The 21072-nt window shown below is 36.1% G+C and overlaps 1 protein-coding gene and 1 pseudogene across 2 annotated transcripts in view; one reads left to right on the forward strand and one right to left on the reverse strand.

Moving 5' to 3' along the window:
• The window catches only part of FRYL (FRY like transcription coactivator), a 226669-nt gene that overhangs the window by 22890 nt on the left and 182707 nt on the right, over positions 1-21072 (forward strand). For both annotated transcript variants that reach the window (XM_074348242.1, XM_074348245.1), the window contains exon 2: positions 14195-14372. The gene's annotated coding sequence lies outside the window, so the exon portion shown is untranslated. The remainder of the gene's footprint in view (positions 1-14194; positions 14373-21072) is intronic.
• Positions 12336-19839, reverse strand: LOC105074975 (fatty acid-binding protein 5 pseudogene; annotated as a pseudogene).

Here is a 21072-nt window from a genome sequence, read left to right on the forward strand (position 1 = left end):
TCAATTTCTTTAATAGGTATAAGCCTAGTCAGATTGTCTATTTCTTCCTGTGTGAGTTCTTGCAGATTATGTCTTTCAAAGTATTGATCCATTTCCACTAGGAATATAGGGTTGTTTGCAGTATTCCTTCGTCCTTTTAAATATTCACGGAATCTGTAGTGATGTCCCTTTTTCATTTCTGATATTAGTGATTTGTGTCTTTTCTCTTTTTTCCTTAATTAGCCTGGCTAGTGGTTTATTGATTTTACCGATTTTTGTGTTTTCAAAGAACCAGCTTTTGGTTTAGTTGATTTTCTCCATTAATTTCACGTTTTCAATTTCATTAATTTCTGCCCTAATTATTATTATTTCTTTTCTTCTCGTTACTTTGCATTCATTACTCTTATTAGTATTTTTTAAAGTGAAACTTAGCTTATTGATTTTAGATCTCTTCTTCTAAAATAAAACTTCCCTTCTAAGGATTACTTTTGCTGTGTCCCACAAATTTTACTAATTATGTTTTCATTTTCATTTAGGCAAAATATTTTAAAACTTCTCTTGAGATTTCTTCTTTGACCCATGTGTTATTTAGAAGTATGTTGTTTAATCTCCATGTATTTTAGGATTTTCTAATTATCTTTTTGCCATTGATTTCTAGTTTAATTTCATTGTAGTTTGTTGTGTAATTTCTGTTCTTTTAAATTTGGTGACTAATCTATGTGAGCTCTTAGAATGTGTATTCTGCTGTTGTTGAATGAACTGGTCTATAGATGTCAATTATATCCAGTTGACTGATGGTATTGTTGAGTTCAGCTATGTCCTTACTGATTTTCTGATTGCTGTACCTGTCCATTTCTGAAGGAGGGGTGTTGAGTTCTCCAACTGTAATAGTGGATTCATCTGTTTCTCCTTGTAGTTTTATCAATTTTTGCTTCATGTACTTTGATGCTCTCATGTTAGGTAGATATACATTGAAGATTGTTATGCCTTCTTGGAGAATTGACCCCTTTATCATTCTGTGATGCCTTTCTTTATCCCTCATAACTTTCTTTGCTTTTAAATCTGCTCCGTATGAAATTAGAATAAATACTCTGTCTTTCCTTTTATTAGTGTTAGGATGGCATATCTTTCTTCATCCATTACTTTTAATCTGTGTGTCTTTATATTTAAAGTGGGTTTCTGGAATGTATAGTTGGTCTTGGTTTTCAATCCACTTTGACAATCTCTGTTTTTTTAATTTATTCATTTAGACCATTGATGTTCAAAGTGATTATTGATACAGTTGAATTAATTTCTATCATATTTGTTTCCCTTGTTTTTGTTTCTTTTTTTCCCTGCTTTTTATGGCTTTGAGTATTTTATCTAATTGTTTTTTCTTTTTTTAGCATATCAATTACACTTCTTTTTAAACTGTTTTTAATCATTTCCCTATAGTTTCCAATATACATTTACAACTAATCCAAGTCTACTTTCAAATAATACTACCGTGCTTCGTGAGTAGAGTGAGTACCTAATAATAAAATAATTCTAATTCTTTCTCCTTTCCTCTTTATATCAGTGCTGTCCTTCATTTCACTTACAAGCATACATAACTGAATACATTGTCACTGTTATTTTGAACAAATTGTTTTCTGTTAGATCAATTAAGAATAAGAACAGTAAAAGTTTATATTTTACCTTCTTTTATTCTTTCTTCAATGGTCTTCCTTTCTTTATGTAGATCTGAGTTTCTGATCTATATTATTTTTCTTTTCTCTAAAGATCTTTTAACATTTCTTGCAAGGCAGGTCTACTGACAACAAATTCTCTCAACTTTTGTTTGAAGTGGTCTTTATTCTGTTTCACTTTTGAAAGACAATTTCACTGGGTACAAAATTCTAGGTGTTTTTTTTTTTTTTCCTGTCAATGTTTGAAATATTTCATTCCACTCTCTTCTTGCCTGCATGGTTTCTCAGAAGAAGGTGGCTGAAATTCTTATCTTTGTTCCTCTATAGGTAAGGTTTTTTTTTCCTCCCCTCTGGCTTTGTTCAGGATTTTTTATTTCCCTTTGATTTTGAATATGATATCCTGGGTATGTGTGTATATATATATATTTTGCATTTATGCCACTTGGTGTTTTCTGACCTTCCTGGGCCTGTGGTTTTGGTATCTGATATTAATTTGGGGAAATTCTGAGTCATTTTTGTTTCAAATAATACTTGTACTTCTTCTGTTTCTTTTTCTCTTCTCCTATTCTCATTACATGTATGTTAGATCATTTGTAGTTGTCCCACAGTTCTTAGATATTGTTTTTTTGTTTGTTTGTTTTCTTAGTCTTTTTTTCTCTTTGCTTTCAGTATTCTATTTTATTTCTTTTCAAGTTTCCATTGATATATCCTCAAGCTCAGATATTCTTTCCTTAGCCCGTCAGTGGCTCTCTTTAATTCAGTTACAGTGTTTTTTTGATCACTAGTGTTTCTTTTTGATTCTTAGAGTTTCCGTCTGTCTGCTGACATTGCCCATCTTTTCTTGCATGCTTTCTACTTTATCCATTAGAACTCTTAGCTTATTACTCCTGGTTGCTTTGGATTCCCAGTCTGGTAACTCCAGCATCCTGCCATATCTGAGTTTGGCTCTCATGCTTGTGCTGTCTCTTCAACTGCTTCCGTTTTTGTTTTGTTTTGTTTTTTGCCTTTTAGTATGCCTTGTAATATTTTCTTGGTAGTTGAACATGGACTACAGTACCAAGTAAAAGAGCTTGATTTAAGTAGGCCTTCAGGAATGTGGTGAGGGTCGGGGGAGATGTGTGGGGGGAGAGCAGGCATTCTATAACCCCATGATTAGATTGCAGTCTTTTATTAGTCAGCCTGTGCCTCCAGGCTGAATTTCACAAGTGCTTCTCAGTTTTTCCCCCACCTCAGGTGGAACAGAATAACCAGAGAGCACTGGAGTTGGGTATTTCCCTTTTCTTAGGTCAGTTAGGCTCAGGTTAAATAGTGTCTTAGTTTGTCTTGAGGGCAGACTTTGTTAAGAATGCTTTGGAGTATTTCAAAATGTTTTTGTCCTCTCCCTGCCAGAATCCTGAGGGGATTTTTCTTTGATCTTGACTGTGAGCACCGGGTGAAACTCTTGGAGATAAAATTACAAAAGTATGGGGTTTCCTCTATTACTGGCCCCCTTGGAGTTTTTAATTCTCAGAGTTGTCCACACTAAGCCTCTAGCAATTTGTCAAAGTGCAGGTTTTCTTATCCTGGCACTGGTTCCCACGGAAGTGTTTGCTCATGGGTTTCTGTTCCCGAAAGTTGTGATTTTCTGCATCTGCCTGTCTCCAATTTTGGGAGTAGTGGTTTGCCCTGTGACCTCACTTCTCTTATGGGTCTAAGAAGTTGTTGCTTTTTCAGTTTGCTTGTCTTTTTACTTTTTTTTTTTTTTTTTTAAAGACCTAGTGGTGTCTTTAATGACAGACTGAAAATTGGAAGTCTCTCCTCACTTTTTCTATTACTATACAGTTTCCTTTCTTGGAGGCAACCAGTATTAGTAGTTTCTTATGCATCCTTTCAGAGATAGCCTACTATTCTTTAAAATAATTTAATTAAGATGAAATTACTGATTTTTGAAGGGATATTACATTAATCCTCTATTTCTGTGGTTACAAATCATTCCTCATTATGAGATCATTTTTATGGTTTTCTATCTACCTCTGAAATGTCTTTCCCCTTGTCTAATTTTCTGGATTTGGCAAACTTTAATTAATTTTATTGGAATTTTAAAATAATCAAATTAGGTTAGCTTATCCTCTAATAAAAACAATCCTCAAATTACCAGTGCTTAAAACACAAAAATTTATTTCTCATTCATCCTAAGTCTGTGCCTTCTAGACAAGCTGTCTTCTCTCTACAGGTTTGGCATTGCAATTCCATATTAACACCTGCCAACGTGATTACAGAGACAGTGGGAGGAGAAGTACAAAGCCCAGTGCCAACAGTTAAATGCTTCCATTGGAAGTTTACGTCTCAATTCTACTCACATTTCATCGGCCAACACAAGTCACATGACTATGCCTGACTTCAGAAGGGGAAGGAAAGTACAATCCTCCTTTAAGCCTAGGAGAGGGAAAGTGGATAATGTTGTTAATATCCTCTATATTATTATTATTATTATTATTATTATTATTATTATTATTATTATTATTATTATTATTATTATTATTATTATTATTATTATATTTTACTGATTGATTTGTTTTTTGAGGGAAGGTACTCCTCAAGTCCCTAATCCTGATTATAGACAATCTCTTGGTAACCCTGACAATCACTTCATCCCCACCGAAGAGTAAGTATCTGAGAAAAGCCAGTGGTTTTGCCTCCCACCCCTTCGTTTAGAATTCTGCCAGGATCATTATCCTCAGAATTCAGAAAATTTTGATCAGTCCTGTCTCTGCCAGTTCTCTTCTGTAGTCCTGTGATGTTTTTCATACACACACTATTCCGTGTTGAATAGTCACAGCCTACATGAGATTTCATTCTCTCTTCTCTTAAAGGATAGTCAGTGTTTTGAAGGCTGCAGTTAGTATTTAGCCCAGTGAGTCTGATGGAGGGCGATATCGCACATTTTCTCCTGAGGTGCACCCCAGTGGAGTAGACTTGCAAGCCGGCTGTCAGAGCACAGCGCTAATGGCTACTGTAAGGGCAGGTTGCTTCTCCTTCCCCATTGTTTTTACCTTAAAATAGCAACATTTCAGGGGTGGGGTGCTACCCCTTTCAAATTTCTAACATTGCTTGAGCTCCCCCCTTTGTATGTTGATTAGGTTATCTCAGGGAATATTGGAACAAGGAGCTAGTCGAATATGTATCCTGGGTTATCACCTGAGTTTTGTTCCTCCTTTTAAGCTAACTGTTTGCATACAGGTTGGTTCAGCTGTTTAACAAGAAGAAAGGAAAACAGCTCAAAACCTGCTATTTTCTGGAAGCATTACGTTACATCTCAAAATGCATGTAAGATAGGGTGTGCAAATACATTGGATTTGTGTGTTGAAAACAAGAAGGTCACCTCTTCCTCTGTCATTCTGTGCTACTCATCTCCTCTTAAAGGCTGTAAAATGGAAACGTACTGTGTTCATTAAATTGTTTGAAAGTCTATGTATTGTTTTTTTGGGTTTTTTTGTGTGTGTGGTGCATATCATGTGTTATCTTTCACATCCTTTATTTAATCCACAGATGTTTATTTCATACCTGTGACTTGAAAGATGGTGCTGGGGATTATAAATGCAAACAAGGCAGTCTCTGCCCTCCTGGAGCTTGGTTTTTGGTCGGGCAGGCAAATAGTAAACAAATATTAGGTGATAAACTCTGTGATGAAAAATTATTTGGCTAGAGTTTGATGGGTATCAGTTATTTCAGATAAGGTGGTGGGGAAGGCCTCTTTGGGGGAGGTAGCATTTGCGGCCATCTGGTGGAAGGGAGGGGGCAAGTCATACTCACAGGAAAGAACTTTCCAGGCGGGGGGATTAGCTAGTGCATAGGCCCTGATGTGGAAATAAGCTTCTTGAACTTCAGGACTAGCAGGAAAGCTGGTGTAGCTAAAATAGAGGAAAGGAAATGTGAGGCAGACCATGGGTATTTTTCTGCATTTGATGGGAAACCAGTGAAGGATTTTTGAGCAAAAGTAGAGTGAATAAATTCTTGTTCTAAAAAGATCACTCTGGTGACTGGGGAATTAGGAGGTGAATTAGGGGAGAATTAGGGGGTGATGCAGAAATATCAATTAAGAGGCTTCTTGAAATTGTTTGGGGGCAGAGATGATGACGGCTCTGACTAGGTTGGTAGCAATGGATGGGAGACATGGTCAGATTTAGGATACATAGTATTTTGCAAGTAGAGCTGGCAGAACTTGTTAATGGATTAGATGTGAAGGTGTGAAGTAAAGAAAGGAATAAAAGTTACTGAGCGACTGGAAGAAAGGTGGTACTATTTACTGCAGGGCAGTGCTGGGAGTAGGCGAAGTTTAGGGGGCTGTATTAAGAGTTGTGTTTGACATCCCTTTAGATGTGCAGACAGGTGTTTGAATTTGCAAGGTTAGTGCTAGTAGAGAGAGGTCTGGGCTAGAGACACCATCCATGTGCTGACAAATTCCAGATTTGAATGTGAGGCCTTTAGGCCCCGAGGTGAGTGTCGGTGGAGAAGAGGGCCAAGGACTGACCCTGGGCTCTCCAACAACGTCTTGAGTAGGGAAAGAGGCAGAGGAAAAGCAGTTCTTGAGGAAGAGGAGGAGCACAGTGTGTGGCATCTTGCCATCCTTGTGACAAAAGTGTTTCAAAAAGGAGGGAGAGGATGCAGCTCTGGAATCACTGAGATGAGGGCTGATGATTGACCTGAATTTCACAAGGTGTGGAGGTCATCCGTGACCCCAACCCGTGGTCCTGGGCAGCAGTGGAGGTGGAGAGCCCCTGAGTAGACAGAGAGAGAGGAGAGAATGAGGCGAAGAAGGGAAGCTAGTGAAATACTGAATAGAGACAATGGTGTGGAGGACTTTTGTTATAAAGGGGAGCAGAGAAACGGGGCAGTTGTGACTGGGGTTTTGTGGTCGGGGGGGCTCCCCACTTTTTTCTCTTTAAGGTGAGTGATCATTATGGTATGTTTGTATCCTGATGAGGCATGATCCCTTAGGAATGGAGGAAAAAAGACGTGATATTTTTGTCACCTTGAAATTGATATTCTCAGCTTTAAGAAGTCGTATGGGAATGGTTGGTGTTGGGTTGAAAGTTTTCTCGACCCCACCCTTTTAAAGGGAGCCTTTGTAATTTTCTTCTGTTTTTCTCCTTTTGGCTTGCTTAGCCTTACTGTGTATCTTGATATAGATTTTTATCTTTCTTGTTTCTGGTAAATGCTGATTATTAGGAAGTCAAACCAATTGTGTGTAAAAAAAAAATAATGTGAAAGACATTTAACAGGGAATGTTTCCCAAGGCCCATTGTTTACCACAAAAAGGAAACCACTGACTTGTTGTTACACCAGTGAAGATAAAATTATTTTATGATTACAGTACTCGTTTTGTGAGTAACATTTTTCATACTGAGATCAAAAGAAATTATTTTATGAAAACAAGCTAATGGGAAATGTAGACTTTTGTTACAAGTGGGGATTTATTTAGTGGAAGCCCTTTTTTATTTCTCTTCAGAACATTTAAAATTCTTCTAATTGTGGACTATTTGTTGTTTAAATTATGAAAAAAATAGAGCTTAAGCAATTTAGAAGTTGGGTATATAGTTCTTAATTTCTTGAGATGTAATACAAAGTTTTAACTGATTTTAAGGGAGAAGATGTGACAATACAGGGTAGTGGGAATATTGTCACTCTGAAGCAGAAGAAAATCCATTGTACTGTAAATATAGCTAATATTATAGTAAGAACATATTCAAGGAGTAAGTAAACCATCTAACACAACCTAATATCTTCCTTCCCAGTGTAAATTCATGCTTAGTAGAGAAGTCCTCAGATGCAGTTTGATTTAAAATAACAAAATGCATAGAAGATAAGGATGTTATAATAGTAGATTTGGGCTTACTGGAGACCAGCGTTCTTGAACCTTTGTACTTTTCAGTTGGAATTTATCCCCTACCCCTGCACTCCAGTGCCCCCTGCCTCCCATCCTTGCTTCAAAATAGAAACAAAAACAAAAACCTCTAAATATATATTTGGCAGTAATAAAGTCTCCTAATTTCTGAGTATCTAAGAAATGCATCCATGGATGAACATAAAAGCTAGAGACTATAAAATGTTCAGATTCTAAGCTATGTTGTGTTATAGATACAGCTTTGTTGAATAAGTGATTCTCAAACATTTTTTTGGTCTACATATGATTTGCACATGCAGAAATAAATGTATATAATTATATGTATGTCCGGTAGTGATAAATTCTATGATGAAAACAAAATGGAAATAGACATTAGAAATAGTGACATGGGAGGTCCTCTGAACTTCCTTTTTCTCATTTACCGGCTGGGAATAATAATAACCTACCTCTTTAGAGCTGTGTGGACTTAATTGTGTGTGAAATGCACCTAGTGTGATACCTGGTATCATGCCAAATTACTGAGTACATGTGATTCTACTTTCCCTTTCTTTCTGTAATTTGAGTCCTCCAAATCTGCCACCTAGTGCCATATAATATAGACTGTGTTAAAATCATAAGTTTAAACTAGAGTACTTTTCAACCATGTCCTTGGTGTGGTTTTGAAGTTCTTGTTGAAAAAGTCAATGGTAACACAAAGGACCCTTGAGGGGCATCATGTTTAATGAAATAAGCCAGTCACAAATGGACAGATGCTGTATGATTCCACTTAAATAAGGTACCTAGAGTAGTCAAACTCATAGAAACAGAGAATAGAATGCTTGTTGCCAGGGACAGGGAGGAGGAGGGGTGGGGGAATGGGGAGTTACTGTTTAGTGAGGACAGAGTTTCAGTTTTGCAAGATGAAAAGAGTTCTGGAGATGGATGGTGATGATGTTTGTACAACGTGAATGTAGTTGTGCCACTAAACTGTACACTTAAAAATAGTTAAGATGGCGAATTAAATATTGTGTGTATTTTACCACAGTTTAAAAAAAAGTAAATGATGAAACTATTTTGGTAAATCTTGCCCTCCCTGCCCTTTTTTGGTAGATATTAGTGAATTAAGGTTTTTATTTTTCTTTCCGTTTTACTGAGATATAATTGACCTGCAGCACTGCAAAAGTTGAAGGTGTACAACATGATGACTTGACTTATGTATATTGTGAAGTGATCATAAATTGTTATTCTTGACTAAATCATGAAATGGAGGGTTGCTGTTCTTATGTCATAAATCTGTGTGAGAGTCCCATAAACTGAAAGCTATTGCTTATCAGAAATTTTCATCATCTTAACTCTCAGAGATGTCAGGCCTTAAACTGTTGCTTTTAGAGCAAAGAGTATAGTATGGCTGGAAAAGAATTTTTTGTTTTGTTTTGTTTTGCCTGTCAGTTTAAAAAATATTGAGCCCTCATTGTGCTGAATGAACAACAGTAACAGCATTTGTTGAGTAATAGCTGCTGGCTATTGTTCTAAGTTTACACTTAATAATACTTATAATACTTCTAACATTTTATGATCATTATAAAAAGCCCTTGAAGGTCCTATAGTTGAGAAACCCAAAGCTTTGAAAGAAAAAGTGATTTTCTAGGGGAAGTTATAGATCAGTGGTAGAGTGAATGTTTAGCATGCACAAGGTCCTGGGTTCAAACCCTCGTACCTCTATTAAAAAAAAAATTTAAAAAACCTAATCACTTCCTTTCCGCCCCAGCCCCCCCCCCCAAAAAAAAACAGGAAAAAAAGGAATTTAATGCATAGAAACAAAGGGAGGGCATTATAGATGGAAGAAAGATCTGGGCGTAGGAATGAATGGGACGTGTTTGCACAGAGCAGGGTTCAACCTGACTAGTCTAGAGAACATTAGAGAGATGGGCTACCAGTTTATTCTCTTCCATTAGTTCCTTGACTCCAAGTTTAAGGAATTCTTGGACTTTATTCTGTAGACATTGGGAGTAGCACTGAATTACCAAGGCAGGGAGTTTTGTGATCAGAGTTGTGCATCAGAGTAGTGAGAGGAGAGGTGAGAGACCACTGAGAATTCTTTTGATGGAAGAGTATTTTAGTATTGCAGTGGTTGGGGTCAGAGTGCAAATGATAAGAGATGAGAAAGTAGAGGCCCAAATGTATGGTAAGAGGAAATAAAAAAGGAGTTTATGATGTGTGAGTGTAAGATATATGTATATATATTTAGCTTAATGGTCGTCTGAATATACAGGTCACATGTAGATTTGGCTTTGAAAAGAGAGGTTTTGAAGATCCCAATAGCACAGGAAGACTGACTGTAGCAGTCTTGAACTGGATTTGAAGAGTTTATACGGGGCATCCTTTTCAGTTTGAGATGAGGGTTTCTGAAGAGATTACAGGACTGTGGTGGGACTAGGAACTTGAAGGGTAGAAAGATTTCAGTCTCTTTAAGAGGCAACTCAGCAGGGTCAACCATCACTCTTTAGACCATGAGATAGAGTAATAGTAATAGTGTACTTCTGTTAGTGTTTCATACAAATAACTTACATAGAGTAGAATCTCTTATACAATATTGATTGTATAGTCAACCAGTAGTCGGGATGGTTAAACAAACATTGTTTAAAATGAAGAATCATAAGTAAGTTACATGCCTTAAATATTTTATAATTGGTTAAGGATATAAATGCTTATATATCATCAATCTTTTGATGTATAGCTGAGGCCTTCTTTTTAGGATATTTTAGGTGACTTGCCTTTTTCAAATCATACAGCTTAGTTTTCAGAGACAAAGCACTTTCTTTTTGTACTCATATTTTTGATACAATATTTAACTAAATATATAATTATAGTAAATACAACTGGTATAAACAGATTTTGGAACAATTCTTGGTAGGTCTGCAACTCAATTGTTGGGAGAAAAATGAGAATGGGCACCAGAGAGGATTCCCCACTCCCACAAAAGGAAACTGAAACCTGCAGATTGTGGTTTGTCCATGGTTTCAGGATTGGCAACAGCCTGATTTTATATTGAATCCAATGATGAGAATATTATGTGAAATATTGGTTAGTGCTGAAGAAATCTTTTATATATATAAGATTAATGTCATAGCTTTATTGAGATATAATTCACATACCATACAAATCACCAATAAAGAAAAGTGTACAATTTGAGGTTTTTGCCTATTGACAGAGATATGCAACCATCACCACAATCGATTTTAGAATATTTTCATCATCCCCAAAAGAAACCCCATATCCATTTAGCCCCCTATCTCCTCCCTCCGGCACAAGTCAGCTGCTAATCTATTTTCTCTCTCTGTAGATTTGTCTATTCATATTAATGGAATCATGTGATATGTAGCCTTTTGTGACTGGCTTCTTTCACTTAGCATAACAAGCTTCAGATTCATCTGTGTTGTAGGATGTATGAATATTTTTTATGGCAGAATTCGTTCGGTGGATGTACCACAGTTTATTTATCCATTCATCAGTTGATGACATTTGTATTTTTTTTGCCCTTTGGCTATTACAAAAATGCTATATATATATATATATATATATAGCATTTAATATATATATATGTATATATATACACACACACACACACACACACACACACACACATATATATATATATATATATATATATATATATATATACACACATACACATATATATATATATAGAACATTTGTACACGTATTTTTACCTGGATGTATTTTTTCATTTCTCTTGGTATATACCTGTACCAAGGGAGAGGAATTGTTGGGTCATGTTTAACTTTTGAGAAACTGCCAGACTGTTTTCCAAAGTGGCTGCACCATTTTATATTCCTACCAGCAGTGTGTGAGGGTTCCAACCATATACTTGTCAACACTTGTTATTATCTGTCTTTTTGATTATAGCCATCCTAGTGGGTACATGTATGTTTTTAAAGTGATTTTATTTTTCTGACTATAACAGTAATAGCTCTTTGTAGATATTTTGGAAAATATAGAAAAGCATAAAAGAAAAAAGTCACTTATTTTAAATCACTGTTTAGGAATAATATTGAGTGGGTTTTTTGCCCTGTGTTTTAATGTAATTTTAAAAGTATGACTGAAATTATGTACAATTTTTGAGTCCTGCCTTGTATTGTTATTTAACGCATTTCCCCACGTTTTTTGAAATTGTATTTTAATTTTATCCTATCAAGAAAGAATACCTCTTCTGTTCTCTCTGGCTTTTGTGTTCTTATTTTTTATTTAATTTTTCAAATTGTACAATTATTTCAGAGGACCCCAGGGATGGAGTGGGAAAAAATATTTGTGGTTAATATACCATATTTAACTAGAAATTACTTCCAGATTAACTGCAGCATAATATTCCATCTGCTGAGTTAGTCAACTGTTTCCCTACTTTGGACATTTATATTTCTTACAATTTTTCTTCATACATAATGTAAAAAATTTATATATGAAATTCTATCTGCATTTTGAGTTCTCAGGAATGTAACAGTTGCTAGGTCAATAGCTAAGAACGTATTAAAGCTTCTCATTACATATTGACACAGTGCTTTTCAGAATGGTTGTCAAATTTACATTTCATCTAGCAATGTATATTTATGCTTTTTTTTTAATAGCACAAACAGATTTATTTACTAACGAAAGGGATAATCCCAATTAAACCAACACTGTGAAATAGTTGAAGTAAAATGTTTGTGATAAAGATAATTGAACACCGTAAAGCAGCATGGAGCTTTGCTCATTGGACTGAGCTCGTTCATCCTCGCAGCTAATTCCTGTCCAAAACGATGATGGCATTTTCACTCTGCTTTTTCATAGACCCGTGTACTAGTGACATTGTTCAGGACTCATTCCACCACTAATTTCCCATCTTGCAATCTTCTTGTTACTGTGCTTTCCTTCCCATACCGTTCCTGAGGTTGAACCCATGTGCTGTATGTAAAGTTGCAGGCAGTCTGAGATGTTCTGCCATCGGCTGTAGTCTCTTCAGACTTCTCTCTCAGGTTACAGGAGAACTGTGTTTTCGAAGTGCTCTCAGTTTTTACGGTGAGATTTTTGGTGTCAGAAGTGATGATACCATCTGATTTGGCCATTGCACCACTTTTTGCAGAGCATTCCCACTCCTACTTCCTTCATGTGTTTGTCAAGGCCTTTGCTCTCCACCAGGCACCCTCTTCCTGCCAGCAGCCGACCGGAGGCCACGGTGGGCGCCTTTATGCCTTTCTTACTCTGCCTTCACCAGCAATCAGTAAAAGGGTAACAACTGAGTTTAAGGTCACTCGAGCAGGGATTTTCTGATTTTGTTCACGGATATGTGTAGTGCTAGCAGATAGGAGGCACTGAATATATGTTGAATTGCTATCAGTAGAAAGAGAAGGGTTTTTCTGAAGGACAAGAAAATAATTTGCCATTTGATTTTCCAGGAAAGTAACCATATTATACTGATCATATAACAGCTCATGTTTTTATGAAAAAGGGATGAAAGAATAAAAAATTAAGCTTATTTGGGCAGCTTGTTTTAAATTTAATTTTGTTGGAACATTTACATGTTTTGGAAGTCAAAGTGACACACTGAGAAGTCTTCACTCCCATCCCTGTTTTCTTACTGTCCTTTATAATTAACCCGTTTTTGCCAATTTCTTATGTATCTTACAGTACTTCATAATAAATATTAACAAATAAGAATAGATGATCTTACTTCCCTCTTTCCCTCCCCTTTTGGAAAGCAGAATATAACAACATATATATACCATACCTTGCTTTTCTGTACCTTGTTTATTTAACTTATTCTGGTGATGTTTGCATAGAACTGCACAGAGTGCTTCTTTATTCATTTCTACAGCTGCATTATATTCCTTCTTATGGATGTGTCATAAATGATTTTACCAGTTCTCTTAGGTTTTCAGTGTGTTTCAGTTTTACAAAAAATCCCACAATAGTCTTCTGTATACTTTATTTTGTGAATGTGCAGTTATACCTATAGGAGAATGCCCCAGAAGGAGGGTTGTTGAATAAATGCATTCTTAATTTTGTAGATATTGACACTACCACCAGCAGTAGAGAGTACTCATTTCTTGGGATGCCTGAGGGTACCTTTTGGAAAAAGGTAGTTCTAAGGTCATTACCCCAAGTCCCATAGTGTATGTATTCTCCAGTACTATGGAAAAACTCTTACAATGATGTACCTTGTGTCACCAAGAAACAGATAATTATGTTTAGATGGTGAGGAAATTCATAATATACTTGAGAAAGATGGTACGTGTGGTGAAAAAAATTTAAATTAGAACCTTTAAAAGACAAATTGTCATTTTCTTGTTTTTTTCTCTCCAGATAGAGTCTTTTCCTATATAGCTGAGATTTCTTTCTTCCTTCCTTTCTTTTTAAGGTTTATTTATTTATTTTTAGTGGAGATACTGGAGATTGAACCCACGAACTCTTGTATGCTAAGCACGTGCTGTGCCACTGAGCTATACCCTCCCCCCAGTTGAGATTTCTTTATAAGTAAGTTCTTCTTGGCCAAATTCGCAATTATAAAAACTAATTTCAGTGATGATATGTTACATAAAAACTGCTAAAATGTTACAACTTTTGTTTCAAAGGTGGCTGTTACTAATAACCAACCATGTTTCTTTTCTCTCTGTCTTTTTTTGTCTTCCAGCCTTTAACACTCCATATTCTGCTTTGTACATGGTGTGAGTCACTACTGCTTTGCCCCAGTGTGCCCACTTGCGTGCCTATAAAGTACAAGCTCCAGATTGAAAGAGCTTTTAGATGGATCCTTTCCAAATTTGGTGTCTTTTCTACAAACTCTGTGCCTCAACAACTCTTTCTAAGTGGTAAGTGATACGTACTTTTTAAAAAGAATGATAGAAATTTGGAAGACAATTTGTATTTGGATTGCCTTCCCCCTTTTTTTTGTACTGCCTTCTCTTTTTACAAGGAAGTAATACCTACTCTTTTTTTTTTTTTTTTTGGTGGTAATTTAAAAAAATACATCCAAGAATAGCAGTAACATCATGTTTTTGGAGGCTTCAAAACATTTTTCCATATTATATTCTGGGTATAGCATAATATATAATATTTATAAAGAATAAATATAAAAATGTGTAAACACCTTTATGTGTGTGTACTTTATGTGCTCTGTATTCTATATTCATACTTTACAAATAATTTCATTTTCATTTTGAATGAGATACAGGTGGCCTTTATTGATGTCACAAGATTATAGTTCATATTTATTTCATAATTAGAGATTTTTTTACTCTAAATTTTCTAATAATGATTTAAAGATGTGTATTTATTTACTGCTATAGGTGATTACCACTTTGGTGGTTATTACAGTAAGTGAACTTATAAAATTGGGCTTACTGAAAGTGGTTTGACTTGAGAAGAAAACTGTTTTGTGGAATGATAAAATTTTGGATTTAAAAAAATTTTGGATTTAAGAAATGAAAGAGCTATGAAAATAAATATAGAAGAGTAATTTCACTGCTAAATAAACCTTGCATGGTAACTGAGTTGTAAATGTTAGTATTTTATGATTTGTTATTGGGTCTGTTTTCGTCTTGCCAGAGGCACGGTTTCCAACGTTAGGTCTGTAGTCTAGAATCCCTTATTGTGAGGCTGAGACAGTTGATTCTGATACTGTCTTTTCCTACCTGTTTAGGTATTTTGAGTACATTGGGTCAAGAGCATCTTCTTCCTAGCAAGTGTAAATTATGTGCACACTTAGGGAGTTGATAAGAGAGGTGTGTAATGCCAGCTCTTCTTTTTGATAGCACAGCACTTTTCATATTCTAACATTTTTTTGGAAGCATAGGTGCCAGTTAGCCAACACATTTTTTGAACATCTCTGAGGTTTACTCAGAACACATTTTTTTGGAAGGGTGCAGAGGAGTAATGTTGAGCAGAACAAGTTGCTGAAATGGGAAACCTTTACAATAAAACTATTGAAATAAAATATTGAAGACTCATTTTGAGTGTCAGTCAACAAATAGTTACCAAATGCCTGCTATTTATGAATGAGGATATATAAGGACATTTAGCATCATAAAGAAGTAAGTCACCAAATGGAAACCATGGCGTTAGATGAGGATACAAGACAGGGAGGCCAGGTGACCATGGAATACGTTTTAGCTCTAATCCTTAATTGCATAGTGTTCTTAAGCACAAGTTAATTAGTCTTAGTAGACCTTGGTTTTCTCATCTATGAAATGAGTGAACTGACTAAATGATTTATAGGGTTTTTTGGTGCTTTCATACAGCTAACACTTTATGACCATAGTGAATAAATTGATAGATTCTTGTTTTTTTGAGGATACTTTTTTCCCCCTAACCTATCTGATAGAGATATTTCTAGACTACTTTCTTTGAATTGTGGCGTTAGACTAAGGTCCTCACTATCAGAATATTTTTCAGTTAATCATTTTTCTTTTGAAGGTAATATCTTTCTTTTATTCATTTCCCTTCATTTATTCTTACCCTTCTCTTGACCCTAGGATTGCCCTTCATTTGACTCAGATGTTCCCTTTTTGTCTTTTATATCTTATTAGTGTCTCTCATCATGTTTCCTTGACCTGTCTAGCAACCATTGTAGTAATATTCCAGGGTCACTATATCTTAGACCAGTGATTCTAATCACTGGGACACTTATTAAAAAATACAGATTCTAAAATGAACTTGGGAGAATGGCGTGCTTGTTTGGCAGGTAGCTGAAACCAACTAGTCAACCAGCATTATTAGTTCTCCAGGACTGGAGCCTCCAAGTTTCACACCCCATCATGTCTTGCCTTATACCTCATCATCACTTGGAACAGTTACATTTCTGAGGACTTGGAAAGTCTCTTCTCATGACTGTACATGTCACACTTTTTGAATCTGTTCTTTGTCTTTATTATGACTTGTAGTTTCTTGGCATTTTCTTGTTTTTATAATTAAGTTAGCTTTTTCCTAGCTTCATTGGCTTTCTACTCACCCAAACCCCATGATCATATTTGCAGCAGTATCTTATGTTCTGTTGCCTTTTTAACATTCTGAGGAACCTGCCCAAATCTCAAGCCTAAGTTAATTTGCCATGTATATATATACTTCCTAGTTCTAGCTGCTTGGTGCAGTTGGAAAAGGTCACGTAACTAAGATTGGATCTACTAAGTAGTCATTTACTTGATCTCTAAACTGGTTCTTCCCTTTTTTTTTTTTTTTTTTTAAATAACATTGCCATATTCTCTCATTTCTAGGCCTTTGCTCTAGAATTTCTTTTTCTTTCACTTACCTAAATCTTACTCATTCATTTTTTTTAAATGAACATTTCATTCTCTCTCTCTCTCTCTCTCTTTTAATGGAAGTACTAGGGGTTGAACCTAGGACCTCATGCATGTTAATTTAAGCATGCACTCTACTTCAGTTAAAAAAGAAAAGAAAAAAGCATGCAGTCTACCACTGAGTTACTACCCACCCCCCTAAACTGGTTCTTTTCAAAGTTGGCTTCTTACCCTTCCTTTGGAAGACTTTGTGACAGTCAACTTGCCTTTTTGGGGACTCCCTAACATACTCCCTGACCTATTCTTCTTCAGATTTTTTCTGTGTCTGAAGAAGAAATGTTGTACCTTATTTTAAAATTTTTATGGTGGAAAATTTAAGACATATACAAAAGTAAACAGACTAGTGTAATGAATCCTCTTCTGTTCATCACTCAGGTTCAGTATTTATCATGTCATGGCCAAATTGTTTATCTCCCACTGACCTCCTTCCCAGTCCAGTATTATTTTAAAGAAAATCCTAGACATCATATAATTTATTTGTATTTCAATATGTACCCTTAAGTATAAGACCCTTTAAAAAATAAAATCACAATACCTTTATTTGCCTCAAGAAAACAATTCCAGTATAATCAACTCTCCAGTCAGTGTTAATTCTAATTCTCTCATGCATTTTAAAAACAGCTGACTTCATTAGATCAGGATCTAAATAAGCCCTACCCTCGTTGCAATAGGCTGATTTTTTTTTTCCTCTCTTAAAATTTCGACCTCCCCTCCCTTTTTTGTCCTTGAAATTTATTTGTTGAACAAATTGGGTCTTTGTCTTGTAGATGCAGATGTTCCTAATTACATCCCTGTGAAGTGATTAAACATACTCTTTTGACCGTTGTATTTCCTGTTCATTGGTAGTTGGATCCAGAGACTTATTCAGATTCAGGTTCAAATTCTCTTGGCAAGTCTTTGTCTTTTGGCAAGTGTCCGTCTGGTGCACACGATGCCTAGTTGTCTATCTGCTGATTAGTTGCTGTTTGTGCTTAATGCTTTAGATCAGGGGTTGGTGAAATTTTTCCTGTAAGGAGGCTGGTGTTGTATTTTTTAGGCCTTGTGGGCCATCTGATAGCCTCTGCTGCAACTGCTAAACACTGCTGTTCTCATGGGAAAGCTGCCATAGACAAAATGTAGATTAATGGCCATGTCTGTGTTCCAGTAAAACTTTATTTACAAAAGTTGGTGATGGACACCCTATTTGAGGTCTGTTAAATCGTTATGGTTTGCAAAATGGTGATATTTTAATATTATAGCTTTACTGTTCATTTATTAGGTGGAATGCTCTATGAAGAGAAGCTGTCCTCGTGCACTGTTTGTTATGTCGCAGTACAGTTATAGGGAAGGTTGGACAAAAGCTTGATCGTTTCCCTTGGCTTACCAGTTTCAAAATAATGACTTGATTATATTAGCTTTCTCCGACAGTGCTAATTAGGGTCTTGCCTTCTCCAGATTCATTATAGACTCTTAGATTTTAACACGTTGGATTAAAAAAAAAATCATTATGGTAATTATCCTCATTGATGCTTAGATTATGTAATCTTTGGCCAGTGGGAGACTTTTAAAGTTGCTTCCTGAGTTATTTTGACAAGACTCTGGCACTTTTTGATAGTGTCTTGATTATCTAGTGTGACAGGAGTTCCAGGCTCATCATATACTTTGCCTCCCCACACCTCATGCCAGCGGATTCTCCAAGGAGCCCTGATTCCTTTATAGGGGAATGGAATTTCAAGACCACAGTTTGGGCCCTAGGGGCTCTCATTGCTGGTGGACTGACCATTGTTTCTAGGCCTTTTCAGTAGTCAGAACTTGGGGAAAAAACTTTTTTTAGAGAGAGCACCTCATGAATTCTTATTGATACTTCCAACTCAGTTTAAATACTATAAGATTTTTGCTTAATCTTTTTTATCTTACATCTGTATCTTTGGCTCAGCTGAGAGTCCTGGTGCTCAGTGATACTAAGAATAATACAATGAGAATATTTCATGCATACTCATTTATAGTACCCCCGTTATATACGACAGTCTCAGAAGAGCGATACTAGCGTTAAAGTTTTATTTCTGCCTTCTTTTGCCTCACATTATGTCTCTGAGATTTGTCCATGTTGTTGTATGAAACAGTAGTCCCCGCTGCCCCCCACTGCTGTGTAGTAAGTATTCCATTGTGTGAAATACCACAGTTTATTTATTTTTTCTCCAGTTAATGGATAGTTGAGTTGCTTCTAGTTTGGGGCTATTGGGAATCAAGTTGCTATGAACACTCTTTTAAGTGTCTTTTGGTCAGCATATGCACTTTTTTCTCTTGGCTGTCTACCCAAAGATGGAATTGGCAATTCTTTTTTGGACTTAGGGCACATTTCCCTAGGAATGTTTATTCAAAGTTCTGTATGTATGAGTTATATATTGCTGTGTTATAAATCACCCCAAAACTCAGTGGCTTAAATAACAAATATTATTATCTCATTTATTGTCACTGTGGGGGGCAGCTTAACTGGGTGCCTCTAGCTCAAGGTCCCTCCTAAAGCTGCAGTCAAGTATTAGCTGGGGCCGTATACATCCCAAGGCTCAACTGGAGACTTACACCAGTAGCACACCACCCTCCCTGCCAACTCCATCCCCTTTTGGCCTCAGACTAAGAGTTATACCATCAGCTCCCCTGGCTGTCAGGCCTTTAGCCTCATACTGAATTTTATCACTGGTTTTCCTGGTTCTCCAGCTTGCAGATGGCATGTCGTGGGACTTCGCAGCCTCTGTAACTGTGTGAACCAGTTCCCATAGTAAATCTTATATATCTATTTTTGTCCAATTGGTTTTGTTTCTCTGTAGTTGTTGAACCCTCACACACTCCCTCATTGTAGAAAAATGAAAACCCACCTGAAATTGAAGCCTTTATGATTTTCTTTAAGCTTCAAGGTCTGCTCCTGTGACACTGTTTTTCTTTCGGCAGCCAAAACTGATACTTCTCCACCTCTTTTCTTTAACTCATCTTCATCTTCTGTCATGACATCTCTGCCTCTTGAACACTTTCTCCCTCTCTTTTTTTTCCCTTTTCCCTAAATTCTCCATTCAAATCCTAACTATTCTCCTAATCTTCTTAAATACCGTCAGTCAGATTGACTTTTAATCTTTGTTTCTGTTTTTTTTTAAATGGAGGTACTGGTGATTGAAACTGAATGCTTAGCATGTATTCTGCCACTGAGCCATACCCTCCCCACCACCTAACCTTTGTCGATCTGTCAGTTCTGAGATTCATCATAGTCTGCGTTGTATTAGAAATATTCTTGTATTTATTTGGAGTGCAAAGAATTGTGTATATTTCATTTTTGTAACTGACAAGAACTCAATAGATGTTTATTGAATTGAATTGTATGAGATTAAGGAGCATTCCATATGCTAGATCCCTCACCGAAATCTTTTGTAAAGGAGACAGGTCTCAAGTACAAGTTTATTAATATCTTGTGTTGAACCTTCAGGGAGAGACCTCATTCAGAGACAGTAAAATCTGACTTGCCTTTTGAAACAGTCTTTATTTTACAGTTCAGTGAACATTAGATGATACTTAAGCTTTCTACACTAGTTTGACAAAAATATGCTTATATGACAATATCAAGAGAGTTCTTAGGACTTACTGGGGATAGTGGCATATTTGGAGCATTAATATTCAATTTCCATGGTGGCAGAGAGTGGCCAATAAAATCATGACTATGTAGCATATCTAAATGTACCTCTGCTTTTACCTGTGTTATCTTGCGGACTAATTGTCCACTTGGCCGTCTTCTGACCGGATATCTGGCTAGGTTAAAGGTAGTGGTCTGCATGTTGACTAAGTTTAATATACTTGATCCTCATATGTGATTCTCTTTGTGTATTGGGCCAGCCAGCATGTTTCTTTTGTGAAGAGAAGGATACTATCATTACTGCCTATACACTTGCAAAATGATTTTTATGTACTCCATCTTTTAAAATTCTAACAGGTTTTCTTCTCTCTTCTCTAATTTTCTCCCTCCTTCCCTTGCTCCCTTTCTTCTATAAATGAAGTTAAGTCACTTTGACTAAGTTAATATAGCTTAGTATTGTGTACCTGTACTGCATACATTGTGCTGCCTTCTTAGATCAGGTCATTTCTCTGAAATTATCATGGAAATGGGGTTTATACAGATTTGTCTTACATGTGACTTTTTGGATATTAATCTAACTGTTAAGTCTCTTTGGATCACCTCTTGAATCAAATGACT

The sequence above is a fragment of the Camelus bactrianus genome, chromosome 2 (assembly GCF_048773025.1).
Source record: "Camelus bactrianus isolate YW-2024 breed Bactrian camel chromosome 2, ASM4877302v1, whole genome shotgun sequence".
Taxonomy (NCBI): Eukaryota; Metazoa; Chordata; class Mammalia; order Artiodactyla; family Camelidae; genus Camelus; species Camelus bactrianus.